The 13,083-nt window shown below is 40.8% G+C and overlaps 1 pseudogene; it reads right to left on the bottom strand.

Moving 5' to 3' along the window:
• LOC113623595 (serine/threonine-protein kinase MARK2-like) overlaps positions 1 to 12,906 on the bottom strand; it is a 31,120-nt pseudogene extending 18,214 nt beyond the window's left edge.
• Positions 12,907 to 13,083: the final 177 nt, after the last annotated feature.

Raw genomic sequence — 13,083 nt, 5'->3', positions numbered from 1 at the left:
GGTTTAATTCTCCTAGAGTCCATTCCTAGTAACTGATTATTTGGACACATTGTCCAAATTGGAGCCATTCTTATTTCTCCCTGGCAACTTTTCAGCTTCTTTTCCTTGTTCTCACTCTGGCCCCAGCTCTTCTCTTCCACACTGCCTCTTCTCTTGTTTGATTCAGAATTCATAGGAGAGAATTCTTAGGAGATGTGTAAGAGTCACCAGAGTCCTAAGAAATGTTAGTCAGATTTGGTTACAAGTAACAGAAACCCAATTCAAACTGGCTTAAGCAATAAAGGGAATGTATTAGCCCTGAAAAGTCCAGGGGAATTTCAGACTTCAGAGCCACTTGATTCAGAGGCTCAAACAAGGTCATTTGGACCTGGTCTCCATCCCTCAGCTCTATCTGCCTTTGGGCTGGCTCCATTATAAGAACCAGGGTGCATTTCTAGAAGACTGGGGAATAAAGTCGAACAGGAAAAAAAGCAACAGGGTGCCTACTACATAGGCTTAGGAGCACTAAGCATATCCTAGGAGAGTGATTTCCAAGCTATAATCCATGGAATGACTATCAGATTCATCTGGTCTCTGGTTGTTGTTATTGTTGTTAAATGCAGAGACCTACTGAGTCAAAATATCTGGGGGTGGGGCTTTGCAATCAGTACATTTATCTACCTTCCCCATTGACTCAGATTTGCAGCCAGGTTGTGAATTACTGCCGCAACTTGTAACTATGGTTCAGGACCAAGGATAGCGGTCCATGTGCCCTGCTTTGACCACAGACATTCGTGGGCTTGCTATGCTCATGCAAGACAGGCCTGGGCAGAAAGAGGGGCAGGGCTCCAGGAGGGGTGGGGGGAAGTCTCCAAAGAGGCCTCTCACGTAGAAGCCCCTTGTCAAGCCAACGCCAGATGAAGGAATGTGAAGCTGCCCTTCTTTGGCATTCCAGTGCTCACATCTTGTTTTGGTACCAGAGCCTTTGTGCTGGCAAAGCCAGGTGCTTCCTTTGTCCTTTGGCACCTGGATCCAAGGCCTTACAAAACTTTAATCTTTATTATTCCCTTTAATATAGCAATAAATCTATAGTGGGTTCCTGTGAAAGAGGCACCACTGAGAAGAAGGAGTGCAGCTGCTGTCTTAACATTCCATCTTTGTCCAAAAAGTTATGTAAGAGGAGGGAAAAGGTTTTTAAATTCATTGGCTTAAAAAGATCAGTGATGTTACAGCAGAGCCCTCTCTCAGATCTCCCAGATGTCATCAGCTCCAAGAAATCTGATCTAGAGTGAAAAACCCTGTCCTGCTGCCAACAGGAACTGTCTGTCCACATGTCCTGAGGATGGATAGCAGGAGGCAGCCTGACGCAGACCAGGCTGTGCTGGAATCCCAGGGATGCCTCTTATGGCTCTCCTAGAGTCCATTCCTCTTCCTTCTCTGAGCAGCTCCCCAGATTTCCTGTTGAGGAATCACCTCTTCCCCATGGGGAAGTTGATCAGAGATTAGGTGTTTTTTAGGGGCTCTGCCCACTGATTCCCAAATTGTAGCATGCATAGATATGGGGAATCTCTTGAAATGTAGATCTGGATTTGGGAAGTCCAGGGTGGGGCCTGAAACTCTGCATTTCTAACAAGTTCCCGGGTGATGCCAAAGCTGCTGGCCTGTGCGCCCATTCTCAAGCATTTGGCCATCAGGTGCTTCCAGATTCTGGAATCAAAATCTGAGTGTTGAAAAGCTTGGACTTGCTTCCTGCCTCTGCCTCATGTCACCTGCGAGATCCTGCCTGTTTCTTGTTCAGGCTCTCCAGCCACCCCTCCCACCCTATGAGCTCCCAACATCCCTGCTTAAAAATCCCCTTCACTTTGGTCAGACTTGGTTTCTGAGAGATGCAAACCAGAAACCCTAAATGACATGGTCTCTGAGCCTCAGTTTCCTAAGCTATAGAAGAGGGACACTAATCCCTAGTGGGAAGGTATTCACAATATTAAGGTGACCAAGATGTAGGACACGCCCTGAGATGCTGCTAGTCCCCATGAGGCCCTGAGTGGAAGCCCCGCTAAGAACCCTCACAGCTCTGCCCTCTCTCCAGCCACTGCTTAGGTCCAGGTAGCAGTTAGGATGAAAGAACAAAGGAAGCTATTAAAACTTTCAGCTAAGAGATTGATTTTTCTAATTACCAGTTAATGCCTTCCCTTCTGGGCCTCAGAGGCCTGTTCATTCTTATTTAAAACACAAATCGTTCAGACTTTCTCGTGTAACTAGCTTAATGTAAAATTCTTCACATCCTAAAATACACTTTCATTAACTGACTTGTCAGGTAGAATAAGTATCTTTAAGTGGTAATGATATAATTTTTCTTAACTACTAATTACTAATTAGCTACTAATTACTACTTTCTCAATTTACTCTGTTTTTTGCTTTCTTGAGAATGATGATAATTATAATAGGGACCATTTATTAATCTTATTGTTAATGATAAACATTAAGAACCAGTATTTAATGAGTACTTAGGTGTGCCAAGCAATGAGATAAGCATTGTATATAGTCTGTGTCATTTAATTCTTACAGTATACTCTATTATAGAGTGTTATAATTCTCATTTTACGCTGGGGAAATTGAGGCACAAAGAGTCTGGTAACTTGCAGAAGTTATAAAGTGGTGGAAGTGGAATTGGTATCAATCCAGGCAGTTTAACTCCAGAGTCCATCCTGGTAACCACTATACTAGACTTGACAAATGCTTGTACAAATGTGTAAAAAGGAAACAACCAAAATGGATTGGGTAAATAGGACTGATATATCCAATACCACTGAACACTATGCAACTATTAAACAGCCAAGACAGAGCTACGTGAATAGACACGGAAAATAGCCCAAGATATATTTTTTGTGAAAAATAGTATGTTACAGAATAGGTTTATTGTGTTAAAAAAAAAAAGCCACATAGATGTCTTAGTATCTATGTAGAAAAACGTCTGTAAAGGAAGATATACACCAAACTAATTCTAAGAATTAGGATGTGGAAGGGAGAAAACTTTCACTTTAAATTTTGATATGCATCTTTATCAATTGAAGTTTTTATAACAGGTACATAATATTTAGGAAATTAAGAAAACAGAAAAGTTTTGCTCTATAGGGGGAAAAAAACCCTTGGAAGAATATATTCCAAACTGTTGTCATTTCTGGGGGCTAGGGAGTAGGTTGACTTTTATTTGCTATGTTACATATATCTGTAATGTTAACATTTTTACAAAAGGAATGTATTAATTTTATAGGGTGAAAACCACAATAAATGTACATTTTACAAATGGTATTTTGCCTTGGTAAGGAGACAAGGAATCCATAGCATCTCGTCTTGAGAATCTTTTTTTTTTTTTAACATCTTTATTGGAGTATAATTGCTTTACAATGGTGTGTTAGTTTCTGCTTTATAACAAAGTGAATCAGCTACACATATACATACATCCCCATATCTCCTCCCTCTTGCATCTCCCTCCCACCCTCCCTATCCCACCCCTCTAGGTGGTCACAAAGCACTGAGCTGATCTCCCTGTGCTATGCAGCTGCTTCCCACTAGCTATCTATTTTACATTTCGTAGTGCATTATGTCCATGCCACTCTCTCACTTCGTCCCAGCTTACCCTTTCCCCTCCTCATGTCCTCCATCTTGAGAATCTCAATTGCATTTTTCCCGGTAACACAATTCCTTATTCCCAGTATTAGTGTTATTTAAAAGGTGATATTCCATTTGCTAAAAACCACCCTACAGTTGAGATGAACTGTGCTGGGTCTGTGGGGACTGGCTTCTTCAATGGGAAACTTTCACTGGGGCCTGGACTTCAAAACACAACAATCAAAACAAAAGGAAACAAAATCCCCTAAGGCTGAAATATGTTTTTTCCCAGTTTATACATAATTAGTGGTACCCAAGGAATGCTCAGCAAAATATAGTTAGCAATCCCAAAGACTTCTGTCAGTTAGTTTAAACTAACATAAAAAAGATGATGGAAATATCAAAAACAGACACTAGTTACATGTGGGAAATGGGATTGAGGATATGCTTTGTTGACCTAAAACAAATAGACTGCAGGTTATTTCTCCAGCAAAAATGGGTTTACTCAAGATCAGGACAGAATTGTATTTCGGGGTCTGCAACCAAGGTGAGCCAAGTGCAAGTCCCCTCACAGCAAGAGAAAGAGAAACTTTTATAGAGGAGAAAGGAAGTCCAGAGGGCTATAGAAAAGAAAGAATGACTGGCTTTTCATTGGCTGAGTTGTTACCAGGAAACAAGAGGAGTCTTTCTTCTTCCTGTTGGGCTCTGCTGTCATCCAGACCATGAGAACTCACCCCTCTGGTCTCCCAACTCTATTTTATTTGAGGTTTCTGTTTATTATTATTTTTACAGATTCTATATCAATTGAAGTTTTTACAACAAGCACATGACATTTAGGAAATTAGGAAGGAAACGGGGTGAGGCAGACTTTAACTTCTTATCTTGTACTTTTATGTTTGACTCTTTATAAATTATAGCATACAATACTGTTATAATAATTTATTTTTATAAAAGAGAGATGATAGATTTATATTGTGAATGTGGTGTTTTTTGAATGTGTAGCATTTGGGGGATTTTCTTAGACCATTTCTAAACTGACAACATGAAGTGTTTTCTGATAAAAACTACATGGAACTTGGACTTCCCTGGTGGTGCAGTGGTTAAGAGTCTGCCTGCCAAGGCAGGGGACATGGGTTCAAGCCCTGGCCCAGAAATATCCCACAGGCCACGGAGCAACTAAGCCCATGCTCCACAACTACTGAGCCTGCGCTCTAGAGCCTGAGAGCCACAACTACTGAAGTCCGTGTGCCTAGAGCCTGTGCTCCACAACAAGAGAAGCCACTGCAATGAGAAGCCCGCACACCACCACCACCAAGAGTAGCTCCCTCCCACTGCAACTAGAGGAAGCCTGCTCGCAGCAATGAAGACCCAACGCAGCCAAAAAATAAATAAATAAATTTATTAAAAAAACACAACTACATGGAACTTGGCAATTTCTACAGTCCTTCACGTTTTTAGACAATGATTACTTTCTACAGGAAGTGTCAGATTTGTCAATATCCAAAGACAGCCAAACACTGGCGGAGAGAGTAAGATACAAAAGAATTTCCTCCTGGTACCTCTATGTTCAGAATTTAGGAAATCTATACTAGTGCCTGGTAAACATAGCATGTTAAGGAGTACATTCTCTAAAAGATACTTTTGGCAGAATTGTAACCACATAAAGGACAGGGTAAGCACTTCTAGCTGGAGCCTCAGGAATAGTCAATTCTTTGAGAGCAGGGCCCCCTGTATTGATCTGTGTAGTCCCAGTCCCCAGGCATGGAGTCTGGCTGGGAGCTTGTCCTTAGCAAAGGATGAAGGGTAAATGGGCACCATGTATGAAATCTACTCACAGTGCAGACTCACAGACAGACTTGAGTTATAATCTTGATTCCACCATTTACCAGTCTGTTGGCCTTGGCCTTGGCCTTCACCTCACTCAGCCCCCATTTCCTCACCTGTAAAATGGGCATAATCATAATTATACTTAGTTCTCAGGACTTTGTGAAGATTTAATAATGTACTGTGAGTAAATTGCTTAGAGAAGTGCCTTGCACATGGTAAGCAATCAACACATGATAGCTTAAAAATTATTTTTCTCCTTTAGAGTTCCAGTTTTAAGGATGAGAATAGAAGACCCGTTTAGCCTCTCCAACTCTTGGAAATCACTCCAGAATCAAACCAAACCAACGAGGAACAAAATCACAAACTGTATCTTTGATGAAATTGTAAATCCCAACTACTGCTGTCAAAAAGCAGATAACGCAGTGGGAACTGTAGCCGAGTAAAGGTAAATACACAAGCACCTGAAGAAGGGAAAACTAACGAGAGAGACTAGGAATCCTAACAGCTCAGAAGGCAGGGGTGAAAGCAGGGGGTTAGTTTGAGTTTTTTCAAAGCTCCGGCAATTGAGCAAGTCTACCTCCTTCACTCCCACAGGATACCAGAGGTGTATTCTTTGGAGAAATTGAACCTGAGAAGTTCAGAACTTAAGAACAGTTAAGTAAGGAACTCCCTGGCAGTCCAGTGGTTAGGACTCAGCACTCTCACTGCCGAGGTCCCGGGTTCAATCGCTGGTCAGGGAACTAAGATCCCACAAGCTTCGCAGTGTGGTACCCACATAAAAAAGAAGAGTAAGCACATGGAGAGCAGCAAGTGGGGTTAATAGTAGTTGAGGGCTAGACGGAAAACGAGAGGAATAAAGGACAGACTGCTGTCACTGGTCAGGGAGAGCCCTAATCCCCCTACCTGTTCTCAAGAACACTTGTAGCTTGCTTTCTTCACCCCGACAGTAGATGGGAGGGCTGTTTAGGGAAAACAATGAGTGGCTTGAAAACACTGAGTGGAATGTTAGATTGGATTATTTGTCCCAATTCTTTAAGTTTTTGTTTTTTTGATGTGGACCTTTTTTTTTTTAAGTCTTTATTGAATGTGTTACAATATTGCTTCTGTTTTTATGTTTTGGCTTTTTGGCCACAAGGCATGTGGGATCTTAGCTCCCCGACCAGGGATCGAACCCACACCCCCTGCATTAGAAGGCAAAGTCTTAACCTCGGGACCACCAAGGAAGTCCAATTCTTAACTCCCTAACTCTATTACACTGAATAAAGTTCAGTGTAATGAAGTTCACATCCTCATTCTTGCTGGGCCTCATAGTAAGTAGGGTATAGTGCCACATCCCTTGACTTTGTCTTTGACCATGTGAATTGCTTGGCCCCATTAGCAGACGTGAAATGAACAGAGACTTGAAATAAGCTTGCATGGTTGGGTTGCTGTCTTGCTGTCCTGCTTTTCACCATGAGAACAATATTCCATGGGTAGACACTGGTATAGGAGGATAAGAGACATGTGGAGCAGACTTGAACCCAACTTGAGGCTTGGGTCCAAGCCCAACAGAGCCAACCTGAAGAGGGGAGAAGGAAGAAATAAATGCTTGTGCTGTATGCCATTGAAATTTTGTGGTGGTTTGTAACGGAAAGGGGCTGACTAATATAGATGCTGACTTACGGAGGTCTTCCCCAAAAGAAAAGTTGGCTCTCTACCTTTTCACTACACAGTGAAGGGCACCAATTGACAGGCATTTTGCATCCCTACAGAGCTTCCAGTCAGCTGTTTAGTGCATTATTTTTATTTTATTTTTTAAAAACATTTATTTATTTATTTGGCTGTGCTGGATCTTCAGTCATGGCACACAAGATCTTTTGTTGCAGCATGCGGGATCTTAGTTGCGGCATGTGGGATCTAATTCCCTGAACAGGGATCGAACCCAGGCCCCCTGCATTGGGAGTGCAGAGTCTTAGCCACTGGACCACCGGGGAAGTCCCTAGTGTATTACTTTTAAATATGAAAGGATAACCAAGGATCACCAGGCTCTCAAGGAAAAGAGTTCAGAGGAAATAGGCAATGCAGAGAGTAGAACAAAATATTTTTAAAAAACTAATAATAATCTGAGGAGATAAGAGAAGATATTACATCCACAAGCCAAGGTCAAGGACAGGGTCCTATTGCTATATGGAAAAATAAAAGATGGAAAATTCAGAGAATAATTAAGAGCTCTTAGAAATTCAAAATAGGATAGTCAAAATGAAAATTGCAAGAGAAGGGCTGGAAGTTAAAGTCAAGTAACTCTTGAAAGACAGTTGAATCATCAAAGGGAGAACATAAGAACATAAGAAAATAAGACTTTTTTTTGAGCTCTAGAGAGTAGTTTGGTGAAAAGCTTTGAAAAGAAATATAATCATCAATACCTCAGAAAAAGAGGGATGTCGAACTGGTTAAATAAAATTTTGCAGAAAGTTTATGGTTTTGGTTAATTACTGTAAGAAGGAAAGGACCATTAACTGATGTATAATTACACTGGTGAGAACAACCAACAAAATCAGGACAAGCAGCTGTTAGTGAAGAACAGGGCACAGCAAAGCCTTCAAAGCCTCTTAGAAATCTGTCAAATAGGTAAATTACGCTGTATGAACTAGAAGTAAGAGCTTTCTTATAAAAGTAGACTGCAAAAAAAAAAAAAAAAAAAAAAAAAAAAAAGTAGACTGCAAGCTCCATGAGGGCAGGACTCACGTCTTGGCTCATTCATATGTATAGCAATAGATCTCTTTCTATATATACACGAGGAAATAGAGTTATGATTTGAATTATCACTATTCTAATAACTAAAAATTGGGGTTGCTTGATTATTCAGCCAAAGCCATCAAACCCTTGCCAGTTACTAACTCTCTTTTGTAGCAGCCTGAGGGCTGAGGTAGCACATTGGTTGTAACCTTAACAACCTTTGTTAAGAATTACATCATGGTAATGAGATACTATTACTATATACCCACCAGTATGGCTAAAATTAAAAAGATTGTTGATAGATGTCAGAATAGGATTGTGTCTTGGGAGGGATGTATTAACTGGGAAGAGGGCATTTTCTAGGGAGATGGAAATAAATATTCTATATGGTGTAGATTGTTGTCACACAGGGGTATACAGTTGATCCTTGAACAACATGGGTTTGAACTGTGTGGGTCCACTTATATGTGGATTTTTTTCAATAAAAATATGTATGTGTATAAAGATCCATTGAGTTGTTACCTTTAAAAATTGTTTATTTTACTGTATAAAATTAAAACAATAAAAAAAGACCTCACATTTAAAATCATTGAAATGTGGGAGACATCACAGTCTTGGAGAATGAGAAAATAGAATAGGCAGAGAAAGGAGAGGGGAGCATTTAGGGCACTTAACCTCCACGTTCTCACATGCTAAATGGGTATAAGAAAGAGTGTAGATGAACAGAAAACAAGTACATCAGGAATTGGCTCATAGGTGAATCATCTAAATAAAAACCAGTTGAAATTGTCCCTCTTCTGCTCTGAAGACTCAAACACTTGCTCTCCTCTGTCCTTGAAGACCAACTAACTGAAAAGCTTTCATGAGGAGGCAGATTCTAGAATGCCCATTTATTAAGTTATGGTGAGAATTATAGTTCTCATATGGACATACTAGCATACTTGTGACCTCACAATCAGCACGTTCTTGCCTAGTGATTAAGCTGCAGGGAAAGACAAAGAGACCATTTTACTAATTCATCCTGGGTACCATCAAGGCCAGGACGGGACACAAGATTCAGGCAGCGTCTTCTTTAGATTGGTCTCTGTGGGCCTCTGAGAACTGTCTGGTGTACATAGCATCAGAGCAAGAAGAGCTGGATAGCTTCAAAGTGTATTGGCTTCAGGGGGAAGGATCTTCATGCCTCCTTCACCACAGGGATGCCCTTAACACCTGAGCCAGAAATACTTGAATTCCACCCCCTAAGATGTCTCACACCAGTAACTAATGGTTGTCACTGCGTGTCTCAGTTATTTATTGCTGCATAACAAACCACTTCGTTTAATTTTGTTGGTAATTGTGTGTGTCAGGAATTCAGAAAGGGTTTAGCCAAGTAATTTGTATTTGATCCACATGGCATTAGCTGGGGCAGGCTGGGGCTGGAGGATTCATTTCCAAGATGGCTCCATCACTCACATGTCTCCCTCACCCCCTCTCTCTCCATGTAGCATCTCACCCTCCGTGCACCAGTCTGCACATGGCTTGGGATAATTTGAGATGATATACATATATGTGTGTGTGTGTGTATATATATATATATAAAGATGTTGAATAGGAAATGCTCATCGGGAATTCACGGGTATAATTTGGGCTGGAGATATAAATCTGGGAATTATTATTATAGAAGGTAGATCATCTGATGGATGGTCGGAAGTCTGGATGAGTTCACTTAGGTAGTGTAAATGAGAAAAGTCCAGGGACTGAGCCCTGGGGCTCTTCAACACTTAGACGTTGGAGAGGTAAATCAGATTTAATGAAGGAGACTGGAAATGATCAGCCAGTGAGGTAGGAAGAGAATCGGGAGGGTGGTACTCCAAAAGCCAAATGAAACTGTTTCAAGAATGAAGCTATGACTTTGTCAAATACTTTATATAAAGTTAAATGAGGTGACCATTAGATTGGATTGACCATTGGATTTAGCAATATGGTAACTCATGACCTTGTTTAGAGTAGTTTTGGTGAAGTGTGGGATGTAGGGGGTAAAGGCATGATTGGAGTTGGTTTAAAAGAGAAAGGGCCCAAATGTCTATCAGTGGATGAATGGATAAACCAAATGTGGTTTTATCCAAACAACAGATTACATTCAGTTGTAAAAGGGAATGAAGTACTGAAACATCTACAACATGGATGAACCAAGAAAACATGCTAAGTGACAGAAACCAGACACAAATGGCCACATAATATATGACCCCATTTAAAGGAAATGTCCAGAATAGGCAAATCTGGACAGGAAGTAAATTTGGCGTTTCCAGGGCCGGGTGGAGGGGGACTTTGAGACTGCTGATTGGTATAGGGTTTCTTCTGGGGGGAATAGAAATGTTCTGGAACTAGATAGGGGTAATGGTTACACAACTCTGAAAATACTATACTATACTATACTTCAGTATAAATCAATGATTGTACACTTTTTTTTTTGCTGTGTTGGTCTTCATTGTTGTGCGCGGGCTTTCTCTAGTTGTGGAGAGCGGGGGCTACTCTTTGTTGCGGTGCATGGGCTTCTTATTGCGGTGGCTTCTCATGTTGCAGAGCGCGGGCACTAGGTGTGCAGGCTTCAGTAGTTGTGGCACACGGGCTTAGTTGCTCCAAGGCATGTGGGATCTTCCTGGACCAGGGCTCGAACCCATGTCCCCTGCATTGGCAGGTGGATTCTTAACCACTGTACCACCAGGGAAGTCCCTTTATTTTTTTAAATATTCATTAGAAATATTTTCATATCATTATGTAAACAGCTCTTTCATTGTTTTTTTTTTTAGAGCTATATAGTATTCAATATGGATATACCATAATTTATTTAACCAATTCCCTACTGACATTTAGGTTGATTCAAATTTCTTGTTATTACATATATTGCTGCAAGGAATATATAGAGCAAATATATTTCAAGAAAAATTCCTAGAATTCGAACTGCTGAGTCAATGGGTACATGTATTTGTAATTTAGAAAGATACTAATTACCCTCCATACCAGTTTACACCCCAAACCATAATATAAAAAAATGGCCCATTTATTATCCTGGATGATATGGTATTTAATCACTTACGGCCCTTTCTGTGAATCAAGTACATCAGAATTAAATGACTATGCAAAACACTTTCTAAGTTATTAACTGAAAAGAGGTCAAGATTATATTTCCTTGTGGGGTGGGTGGAGTGGAGGGGGTCAGAGATCAACTAGGAAAGGCCATAAAAAAGGGCATTACTTACCTGTGCCAAATTATTTTCTCTCAGCTCTAAGTTCACTCTTCCTTGCCCAACTTTGTGATATGGAACTGGATTCTGTATACCATTTTCCTTTGGAACAACAGAGGGCACTGGAGTGACACTGCAAGGCAAAAATGTATCAAGATTTATACTTAAAGATTGTGCACTTTTAATTAATTTGGCTGCGCCGGGTCTTAGTTACAGCACAAGGGATCTTCGTTGCCTCGTGCAAGATCTTCCCTGTGGCATGTGGGATCTTTTTTTAGATGCGGCACGTGGGATCTAGTTCCCTGACCAGGGACCGAACCCGGACCCCTGCATTGGGAGTGCGGAGTCTTAACCACTAGACCACCAGGTAAGTCCCAATCGTGTACTTTATGTGTCTTAATTTTGGTGTACAATTATCTGAATTGGTAAATACACTGATACCTAAGAATACGTTGTTCGATGTGAATTATTAAAAGGTCATGAACGTATTACCTCTCAGTTCCTGTTACAGATTGTTTCTTGCTAATTTTAAACTAGAGACAGTCTGTATTTAAGGAGGGCACATCTTCTAAGATTTCAAAGTATTCAACAGCAGCCCATGAACGCTGCTAATTTGTGGAGTAGAGTAGTAAACAAAAGTAAAACACCGCCCCCCCCACACCCTTATGGATCTTACATTCTTGGGGGGGGTAATATAATAAGACTAAGATCTGTTGTGTACTTTGAAGACTCTAAACATCTCAAAGCAGGTTTATTTCCCGTCTACCAAAGGATTTATTAGCACAGTGCTTGGCTCATACAGGTGCTCCACAAACATCTGGTAAAGTAGGATACGTTGTTGGCCTACAGTAACCTTGGCAAGCTGTTAGCAGTACGATAAATCCACATGGGCTTGACCAGAACAGCCGAGCCTCTGTTACTTGTCCAAGTCTTCTACACTGAGCTGCAAATCCTTCTTCTTTTCCCTTTGCTCAGGATCTTTGTTCCAGGAAGGCAATTAAACATTTCATCACTATACCCATTAGAGGGTGCGTGGGTGGCAGGTAGCAGAGAAGCAGCAAACTTGAGATCCCAGGGGACCAAAGAAAGGTTATGGGCAAACAAACCTCCAAGTTGGCACAGATATATTTAGTTTCTCTGTATATCAAACTGTCCCAGCATGTTATCTCACTTAATCTGCACAATAACCCAGGGGATTGGTTTTATAATCTTCATCTTATTGATAAGGAAGTTGAGGGTCTATCTGAAAGGTAAAGTAACTTGCCCTACAACCATTAAACATCAGCTGGAATATGCATCCAGGACTGACTCTATGGCTGTTTCTCTGCTAGTCTCAGACGGTGACAGTGAAATGATTTAGATACAATACTATCCCCATGGATGGAAAGGCCTTTATTTGATGTACTCATTCTGGAAGATTCTAATCTGCTTCAGAAACTAAAGTTCTTAGGATCTTGGAGGAAGCAACTTTTTCTGTGTTCCCAACCCACCTGAGTATACTTTGATACCTGTGGCATAAGACCACCCACAGATCTCGTCTAATCATAGTCCAAGTGGCTCTGAGGGTAGGTGAGGGGGGATTCATTTTAAAAATTAGAACATACTTGGAATTTAGGTTTGCCTGCTTATGAAATTAAGACAAATTTCTTTACAGTTCTTAAAAAATTCAGATTACTTGTACTAAGAGAAAATCTCACTAGTATCTCGATTACTATGATTTAAA

This window comes from Aethalodelphis obliquidens, unplaced genomic scaffold, assembly GCF_003676395.1.
Source record: "Aethalodelphis obliquidens isolate GAN/ISIS:26980383/991018 unplaced genomic scaffold, ASM367639v1 scaffold11, whole genome shotgun sequence".
In the NCBI taxonomy this organism is placed as follows: domain Eukaryota; kingdom Metazoa; phylum Chordata; class Mammalia; order Artiodactyla; family Delphinidae; genus Aethalodelphis; species Aethalodelphis obliquidens.
This window is presented reverse-complemented; position numbering and strand designations above follow the sequence as displayed.